Source organism: Narcine bancroftii, chromosome 3 (assembly GCF_036971445.1).
Source record: "Narcine bancroftii isolate sNarBan1 chromosome 3, sNarBan1.hap1, whole genome shotgun sequence".
Classification (NCBI taxonomy): domain Eukaryota; kingdom Metazoa; phylum Chordata; class Chondrichthyes; order Torpediniformes; family Narcinidae; genus Narcine; species Narcine bancroftii.
In genome coordinates this window covers 308,763,945-308,774,134 of record NC_091471.1, presented here as the reverse complement: position 1 = coordinate 308,774,134, position 10,190 = coordinate 308,763,945, and the positions used below count along the sequence as shown (strand labels likewise).

At 45.0% G+C, this 10,190-nt stretch overlaps 1 protein-coding gene across 9 annotated transcripts in view; it reads right to left on the bottom strand.

Moving 5' to 3' along the window:
- Nucleotides 1-10,190, bottom strand: part of LOC138759048 (beta-1,3-galactosyl-O-glycosyl-glycoprotein beta-1,6-N-acetylglucosaminyltransferase-like) — an 86,713-nt gene that overhangs the window by 55,439 nt on the left and 21,084 nt on the right. The window contains exon 1 of one of the 9 annotated variants that reach the window (XM_069928884.1): nt 9,978-10,045. The exons of the other annotated variants lie outside the window; for them this stretch is intronic. The gene's annotated coding sequence lies outside the window, so the exon portion shown is untranslated. Of the gene's footprint in view, nt 1-9,977; nt 10,046-10,190 lie in introns of those variants that run through there. 9 annotated transcript variants of the gene reach the window in all.

The window sequence follows — 10,190 nt, the reverse complement described above, 5'->3', positions numbered from 1 at the left end:
TGGCGGTGGTCAATGTGGCAGGCACCAAGAGATTTCTTTAGGCAGTCCTTGTACCTTTTCTTTGGTGCACCTCTGTCACGGTGGCCAGTGGAGAGCTCGCCGTATAACACGATCTTGGAAAGGCGATGGTCCTCCATTCTGGAGACGTGACCTACCCAGCGTAGTTGGATCTTCAACAGCGTGGATTTGATGCTGTCGGCCTCTGCCATCTCGAGTACTTCGATGTTAGGGATGAAGTCGCTCCAATGAATGTTGAGGATGGAGCGGAGACAACGCTGGTGGAAGCGTTCTAGGAGCCGTAGGTGATGCCGGTAGAGGACCCATGATTCGGAGCCGAACAGGTCATATATACATATCACATATTAAACAAAAACCTACCCATAATTGTTTATTTGACTTGTTTCTGTAGGACATCAAATTCTATAAATATGGTATTTAATAATTTATCCCTTTCTCATAATATATCCCAGTATAATTCTGGATAGAAAATAGATAAGACAAAATGAAACCATCCTTTTATATAAACAAAGAGTTACTCTATCTGATTAATGATATGATCCATGATAAACCATATTTAAACTCATGTTTGACTAATTAATCTAAAAAAGAAAATATATAAAAAAATTAAAATCCTCAGTCTAATCTAACCCCTCCCTCTGTCCATGGCTGTGTGTACTATCCCACCCTTACTTTCTGTCTTGCCACCCTCCAGCCAGATGGCATTAACATTGCCTTTACTGCCTTCCACTAAACCTGCTCGCCTTTTCTTTCCCTCCTCCCCCTTTCCTGTCTTTCCAGTTCCTCCATCCACCCAGTTCTCCCTCCTCCCCCTCATTGTCCTCTCTCTTCTTTCTCCACCTATCATCTCCCACCTTTGACACTTTCCCCATCCCCGCCACTCTTTTGTTCGGATGCCTTGCTGGCATTTTCTCCTCCTTTGATGAAGGGCTCAAGTCCGAAACATGGGTTCTGTATCTTTCTCTTTGCTACATAAAGGACACAGTTTTACCTGCTGAGCTTTTCCTGCATCTTGTGTTTTTTAGATTTACTCCTAACCCCTCCCTCTCACCATTTATCTTCTTAAGTCTGGTTTTTATGGACTACCAATAAAACCCTCCTCGCCCACAGGAGGGTTGTATGTGATGCCATATATGTTCTCTGACAATAAACATGAATTTTGAATTGCCTGGCCAAGAGATTATAGATTAAAAAATAGAGTACAATTTTTCTGCTGATGTGTGGATGAACAGTTTTAAGCTGTAAGGTGTGTTCTGAAGATACCATGATGTTGCTACAAAATGCACCAGAGGATTTCTAAGAGCGGAGAGAGTCAATGTGGAACTCATTCTACCAATACTTTCATAAGATTAGACATCTGCAAGGGGTGGATTTGTGAAGATGAAGTCAAATAGTTTCAGACCTTGTTCATTCAGCGCCTGCTAAAGCCACAACATATCAGGATTTACTTTCATATTTTATATTTTCATTTTTTCTATCACGTAGCAGGTCATTGTCAAGTGTATAGCAGCTTTCCGAGCGTTCCCATGCTGAGCTTGGTCATTTGCCCGCATTGGGATCAAATGCTTCTAAGGCTTGTCTATATGCTTCTTATATTAATTGATTCCACCACCTTCTCCAGCAGCACATTCCACATGTTGTAGACTAAGGGAGGACAGTGGTACCAGGAGAAAGTTTTCATGCCCCTGTTGGATCTGATGTCCTGGGAGTTCATGAGTTTAGTGTCAATACTTAGATCTTCCAGCATTACCGCTTCCTTTTCTTTGAAGATTTAAATTTTATTGAGTTCTTTGAAAAAAAAGTTCCCCCAAACCCTTGTTAAAGGTATGTAAATCATGTTACAAAGCATGAACTTATCCATTAAATAGAAACAAATATAGCAGCAAAAAAAATCAATATAATAATCATGTGTCTATTTAAATCACTGATAACTGAAAGAAAAAACTGCTGTTCATTAATATGCTTCACCATTGCACCCACTATTACACTCCCCACCCCTGGAATCCTAGATATTTGCCCCATTTTTGTCTATAGATGTCCAATATATCAAACTGTTTGTAAGACAAGCGTCCAAACGCTGTCACTTTGGCTATTTCTGAAGCCCACCCCTGAAATGATGGTTCCCGCCAAATTCTTCCATTCTCTAAGTATTAGTTGTCTTCCTACAATTATATTTCTTTGAATCCAATTTTGAGAGTATTTAGCCCCAAAAAACCCAAGGGTGTCTCCTGAAATAAAGAGACTGGGCATGACCTCTTCCTGACCGTATGCTATAGTGCTGTCATCTCCAGTTGGGCTGTCTTGTTGGTGTGCCCAAGGATTATGAAGCAGAACCAAGAATGTTGGTTGTGAATTCTGATTTTGTGGGTACAGTTCTGTCAAGCTGCTCTATGATTAGTCTGTGGCACAGCTCTCCCAATTTAGACACTTGTGTCCACGTGCATGCAATGAGGACTCTGCAAGGTCAACTGATATGTTTGTCCCACGTACAGATCCACCGCTATGGTCAATGTCAGATGGCCCATCAGAATTTATGCTGATTGTCTTTTCATGCAGTTGTTTGGAAAAATCACATGAACGCCTTAACCCATTTCAGAAGTCAATCACGGCATGAGTTATGCGATAGGAAGGGTTCAGTTTTATTTTGGTAGGAATATATAGGCCGGCACAACATTGAGGGCCGAGGGCCTGTACTGTGCTGTAGTGTACTATGTTCTATGTTCAGTCACATGGTGTGGATCTGCAGTCACATACTGGCCAGATCAACCATGATCTTATTGAATGGCAGAGCAAGCTTGACAGGTCAGATGGCTGACTCCGGCTCCAATTTTTTAAAAGTTCTTATGGTGAATAATGAAGCACATCAATGAATCAAATAGAGGATTTCCAGTAGTTTCACAGTCACTAGTGCTGTGGCTACTCAACAAAATAAATTTTCTACAATATTAGTGTTCAAGATTTAAACCTCCTTAATATTTACTATAACTTTTGCAGTTCCAGAGCTCAAGACAGAGTACTTGCCTCGAGAGTTTGGGGACAATACAGAATTGGCTATCCACTGGTGTGAATATGATCTTAGCCTCACTAATAAGAATGCTGACCTAAGGGAGAAGGCTGACACTTAGTCACTCAGCCAGTCAAAGGATTTGAATGCTTTGCAGAAACTTCATTGGAGGGGCTTCCCCATTTCTCTGAACAGCTTGCTGCAACCTGTCCCTGCGTTCATAGTACAGAGATCACAGCTGCTTGCTAGATCATGAACTTGGTGCTGGATTTTGGCCTTTACCCCATTCACTTAAAGACTGAGCTGGAGATAATGGTGATTTTTGTCATTGACGTTCACCACCATTGTTTGTCGGGGAAATTAAATATTGGAATTTAGTCCTGGGCTAGGTGGTTGGTAGGATTTCACAGTTGATAGACATGTGAGAGAGAAGTCATGACAGGATAATATGCTAGGAATATGGGATTACTGAGAGACGACATAGATTACATTGGCTAAATCTCCTTCTGTGGTTTGAGAAATCTGAAATCTGAGAACATCTGCCTTCACTGATAAGAGGTTCCCAAGATTGTTGGGGACAGTGTTGCTTTGTCAGGGGAAGGTCAGAAGAGATCCTATTTCTTCCTGATATTTAGTTATGAGGGCTCATCCTCTTTTATGATTACACAGTGATCACTTATAACTGCAGTGATAGTGTGGATGGTGTGGTGATATGTAATTACACCACTAGGTCACCAGGGGTCATCCCGGTGACCTTGTCTATAAAGCAGTCCAGAGCTACAGTCTAGCCTTCCAGGTTCGTCTTGCAGAGAGACAAGACCTCTTAGTGTACATATTAGTTTATTAAAACTGTCTTATACTTGGACTGCTGGTGTGGTTATTGTCAGTACAATTTAATAAACTAATATGATAGCTACTAGGATGAAAGCTGCTTCTGCTCCAATGCACATTCCTGACCACCTGGAGATTCTTCCTGAGGAATAAAATCTGGGGATGACTAGCACGCATGTTCATCCGAGGACAGAGACGGTGAGGGACCGCTGTACTGGAATCGTGGTGCAATGCGGGGAAGACCACAGAAGTATGATAGGGCAGGTAAGAAATGGCCAAGAGCCCTGCCTGCCCATGGGTTCGCTGGTACAGGCGTCGCTGACCCTAAACCCCGATAGAAGGATCTCCACATGTTTTGCTCCCGATCGCCACGTATGTGCAGAATTCCCAACCACTCCAGAGCCAGGGAAAACAGACACCACTACCGTCACTCCCCCAGCCTCAGTTTCCCCAGTACCACGGAGACCTGACGCTACCACTGGGATTCCCCCCCTCAGCCCACTGCAAATGTCCCAAAGCCAGAGACTCACCCAACAGCCCCAAGCACCCAGGTTACTCCTCCAGCAGACACAAGCCCCACAGAGGCTCTACCAGCAGCTCCCAGTACCCCAGGGTCCACCCTTGCTACACCTAAGGGACCAGAGACTGTGGCTTAGCCATGTGCTGCGACCAGACAGGCTGGAGCTTGACCCCAGAAATCCCGGAGCCAGCACGCACTTCGGCCGCTGGCAGAGATGCTTTCTGAATTACGTGAAGGGTGCTGAGGCATTGGATAAAGAGCTATTAATGCTGCTCTTAGCGCAGCTGGGAGACCACCCTTACTCCCTTATACAGGATGCCATTTAAAAGAGAATTTTAAAGAGGCATTACATTAAGGGGCCTAGTGAACTCCACTCCCGGTACAGACTCATGACCAGGTCACAACAAGTAGGGGAGTCTGCCAGAGACTTTATACTCTCTCTAAAAGACCTGGCAACAGGCTGCAACTTTAAAACAGTATCAGCTCAGGAGTATGCAGAGGACTTTATTAGGGACAGAATTGTTGCGGGCATACAGTCCACAGAGATGAGACATCGATTGCTGGAGAAAGGAATGGTGGGGCTCAGTGAGGCAGAGACTATTGCAGAAGCTTAGAAAGCACCAGGAAAGAATTGGAGGAGTACTCACAGGACCCTGGTGCTGGGACAAACGTCACACTGCTGCACTCTCTAGCCCCATGAAAAGAAAAATATGTTGCCTCACAGGAACTCACAGAAGGAGCACACCTTGAGGGTCCCAAGTGCTTTTTCTGTGGACAAAGAAAGCACCCCAGAGCCCTCTGCCCTGCCAGAGAAAATGTTTGTTCCAACTGTGGAAAACGTGGGCATTATGCAAAAGTCTGCAGAAAGCCCATTCTCACGCTAATGAGAGGCAGGAAAGCTCTTCTTTCTCCACAGACAAACAGAAGAAGAAGAATCCCATGTGCAGCTGTATCTTGGACAAATGCATCAAAGCAGAGGACACAGTCTTCAGGAGATGAATAGGATGCTGAGTACTATCGGATGGAAGAATACGAAGGACACTCCAGACTTGCTTCCCTACACATGAATTAAGCGAGTCCACACAATTTATCTGATGCCAATGCGTGCATCAAAATTAATGATGTGAGGGTAAATTACTTAGTAGATAGTGGAAGCACTGAAAGTTTTATTAACCAGGGGTTAGTCAACCGCCTTGCCCTCCCCACATGCCCGAGTGAGCACCAGATCCTGTTAGCAGCCAGCAGCCTTGCAGCTGAGGCAAAACAATTTTGCAGGGTTACTCTAGAAATACAGGGCACAAAGTTCGAAGGGTTCAAATTACTAGTACTCCCTCACCTCTGTGCCCTGGTACAATTGGAGTTAGATTTTCAGTGCCAGTTAGAAAGCATTACAATAGTGCACAACGGGCCTCACCCCCCACTACGCCTTACGAAGAAACAACACTGCAGCCTGTCTGTCCTGAACATAGAACCCCCTCCGCTGTTCACACACTTGACCCAGAATGCACACCAATAGCCACAAAGAGCAGGAGGTGCAGCCCAAGGGATGGAGCCTTCATTAGGACAGAGGTCCGCAGGCTACTACAGGAGGGCATCATAGAGCAGAGCACCAGCCCCTGGAGAGCCCAGGTGGTTGTAGTAAAGTCAGGAGAAAAACTGCACATGGTAGTGGATTACAGCTAGACAATCAACAAATTTACACATCTAGATGCCTACCCCCTGCCACGCATAGCAGACATGGTCAACAACATTTTGCAGTATAAAGTGTTCTCCACCAACTGCCCATTAGAATCAGCGATCACATTTACACGGCATTTGAGGCAGACGGCAGGCTGTATTAATTTCTGCGTCTCCCCTTCGGTGTCACCAATGGAGTGACCCTGCTTCAGAGAGAAATGGACCGAATAGTAGATGAGTTCCAACTGAAAGTGGTGTTCCCCTACTTAGACAACATGACAATCTGTGGCCACCCTCAGGAGGATCTTGACACAAATTTAAAACGCTTCTTCCAGGCAGCCGAGGAAAGGAACCTAACATACAACAGGGACAAATGCATCTTTAGCACCAGGAGGTTGCCAATCCTGGGCTACATAGTGCAGAACGGGGAAATCATCCCAGACTCAGCCCGATCCTGTTGATCCTGGTTCAAGTAGAAACGGATGCATCCGATGTGACCCTGGCAGCCACCCGAAACCAAGACGGATGACCGGTGGCCTTTTTCTCGTGAACCCTACAGGGGTCAGAGGTAAGACACTCAGCAGTAGAGAAGGAGGCCCTGGCCATTGTGGAAGCAGTAAGGCACTGGCGACATTATCTGGTGTGCAAACACTTCACCCTCGTCACGGACCAACAGTCTGTGGCTTTTATGTTCGATAACCAGAACAGGGGGAGAATTAAGAACTACAAATTCCTGCGCTGGTGGATAGAATTGTCTACATTTAACTATGACATTCTATACCGCCCCGGGAGATTCAACGAGCCCCCGGATGCGCTGCCTCGAGGCACTTGTGCCAACCCTAACCCCACATCCCAGTTGCAGAGCTTGCACAATGAGCTGGGCCACCTGGGAGTCACTAGACTGTTTCACTTCATTAAAACCCAAAACTTCCCATTTTTGGTAGAGGAAGTGAGGTCAATGAACAAGAGCTGCCCCATCTGTGTGGAATCCAAACCGCAATTTACCGGCCAAACAAAGCCACCCTGATAAAAGCTACCCAAACCTTTTGAGTGCCTCAGCCTCGATTTTAAAGGCCCGCTCCTGTTCAATAATAGAAATGTCTATTTTTTAAACATAATAGATGAATATCCCCGTTTCCACTTCGCAATCCCGTGTTCTGATGTATCAGCAGCCACTGTTATAAAATGTCTCCAACCCATCTTCAGCATATTTGGGTACCCGAACTATATACACACAGACAGCGGTGCTGCATTCATGAGCGCAGAAGTACAGCAGTACCTGCACAATAGAGGGATTGCTACCAGACGCACTACAAGTTACAATCCCAGGGGGAATGGACATCGAAAGGGAAAATGCCACTATCTGGAAAATGGTCCTCTTGACCTTAAAAGCAAAAGACCTGCCTGTTACTAAATGGCAAAAAGTGTTGCCACAGGTCCTACACTCTACACGTTCTTTGTTGTGGACCCCACATGACCGTATCTTTTCTTTCACAAGGAAAGCCACGACGGGCACAGTGCTGCCTAAATGGATGATGACACCAGGACCTGTTCTCCTCCGGAAGCACTGCAGACCCCACAAAGCAGACCTGCTGGTGGATCAAGTGGAGTTGAGGCACGTGAACCCTCAGTACGCCTTCGTCACATTCCCAGATGGAAGAGAAGACTCGGTGGCCACCAGGGATCTCGCGCCGGCCGGATGTGTGAACAACGCAGAGGAAACACAGATGTCTACGGTTCAACAAGGAACGCAGCAGTAGTCACTAGAACAGTCGTCCATCGAGTCACCCCAGAGGACTATACCACCCACCCCGGAAATCAGGACCCTGGGTACGCCCGCCCCACAAAATATCACCACCCGAGACTTGATGGCAGGACCTAATCCCATACAAGAGGATTCTCAGCCCACACGGCCACATGACCAACCAGTACTTCCCAATCCCATACCTCCACCAAGAAAGGACGAAAGGCAGACCACACTCCCCACCCGTATACCACTACCGAGGAGGTCCAGAAGGCAACGGAAGCCATGAAAAATTTTGGACTTATGAACTTACAAACAAGGGAAGGAGGAGGGTGGGGGGGGGGGGGGGGTCGGGGGGAAATTACAATTTTTTTAAGGGAGGGTGAATGTGGTGATATGTAATTACACCACTAGGTCACCAGGGGTCATCCCGGTGACCTTGTCTATAAAGCAGTCCAGAGCTACAGTCTAGCCTTCCAGGTTCGTCTTGCAGAGACAAGACCTCTAAGTGTACATATTAGTTTATTAAAGCTGTCTTATACTCACACTGTCAGTACAGATGGATTGGCTATGGGGAAGCATTCCCTGAACCATGCTAGTTCTCAAAGAACAAGTCTCAATGTTCTCAGCTCACTTCAGATTAGCTCACTAACTCCATGTTAATCAGGAGATTGCACTCCACGGTAATTTGCGAAGCTGTTAACACTCCTTCAAACATCTCATAGGGGTATAATAAAGCTAACATTTTATTTATATTTTACTCGAAACTTAGCATTGTGGTCCTGAAAATTTGACATGTGATAGTTTCAGAAGTCAAGGATAGAATAACATTGATGTGGAATCACTGATTAAAAAAAATAGAAAGGGTTAGTGTGTTGATACGTTAGTAGTTTGACATTGAGCCATATTAGTCTTGTAGATGTAAGAACATGAAAATTCATCACAGTCCATTGGTGCTGAAGAATTAAATAAAAGTCATCAGAAATTTTAGCCCACTCTATTCATTGATCACTGCAAAGAAATACAATGTGCAGTTCTCCAATTGATGATTAAGGAAGACTGGATGAGAGATTCTATACTTTTGTTTAGCTCAGAAGAAGAATGTTATTAAAGATCCGACTGTTAACTTCCAATGAATATTTCAGTATGCAAAAGCCTTTCTGGAAATTTGCTCCAGGTCTGCTGTGCTTTTGGCACACTGAGCGAGATATGAGGCTGCCGACAAACATAGTGTCACTCAATCAGATGCCACGCAGCTTTCGACATCACCTGCACAAATTCTTGGATGCACGTCAGCCTTGTGAAGAACATGGAAGCAGGTCTTACGTGGAGAGCTGAGGCCGGCTTCAATATTATCTTAAGACCCAACTGGCTTGCAGCTGTAGAGTCTGAGGTCCTTTTCAGCAGTTTCCCCAATCTGTCACCAGTTTTTATTGAATATTTTATTTGTGATTTCCCAAACTTGAACTCAGTTACCAACATTATCAGTGGCAATATTAACAATATCAGTATTGACTACAGCTATCAATCCTGTACAAAATTCTCTGCAGAGTTCAAGCTCTTCTGTCCCCCTCCCTCCCCCCCCCCACCCACCCCTGACCCTCAACATTTCACCCTTAACTAATCTGCCACCATTTAAAGTGTTTCCTGCTTTCCTGTTTTGTGCACCAGAGGGACAACTTCAGATTTTTCCATCTGTCCGGTACTGAGCAAGGGTTAACATAAGTTTAAATTGTTCAGATTTATCACCTCTAAAAAAATCCCGAAGAGTATCAGGCTTCTTAGGAATGTCATTCTGACTGGTTCCCCTTATTACCATGGGGGCACAGTTAGCACAATGCTATTACAACCCCAGCGACCCGGTTTGAATCCGGTGCTGTCCGTAAGGAGTTTGCATGTTCTCCCCGTGACCTTCATGCGTTTTCTCCGCATGCTCCAGTTTCCTCCCACCCTCCAAAACTTACAGGATTGGTTGGTTATTTGATGCCACATATTTCAGGGGACAGAATTATTACTGTGTTGAAATGTTAAATTTTTTAAAAATTAAAATGAGTACAAATACTCAACCTCTTCCCAACGACATGCACCCTGAGAGCGATTGGAAGTCAATTTTGTTTTAATAAAGGTACAAGGCACAACAGTTGATGCAGAAGCATTATTAAATGATAAATAAAAGGGTTTACACATTGATGTTTTGATTGAAGATAGGGTTGAAAACTGATGCTCTATTTCTCTTTCTGTTCCAGCAGCGGGGCGGGTTATGGGGAAGGATCCCTGGAATCTACTTATTACTGATTTAGGAAAGGAAAGATTCTGGACTATAATTGGTTTGAGGAAAGCATGAGTGACATCAGACAGCTGCACTTTAACCGCGCCTGCTCGCAGGTGGGATTGGC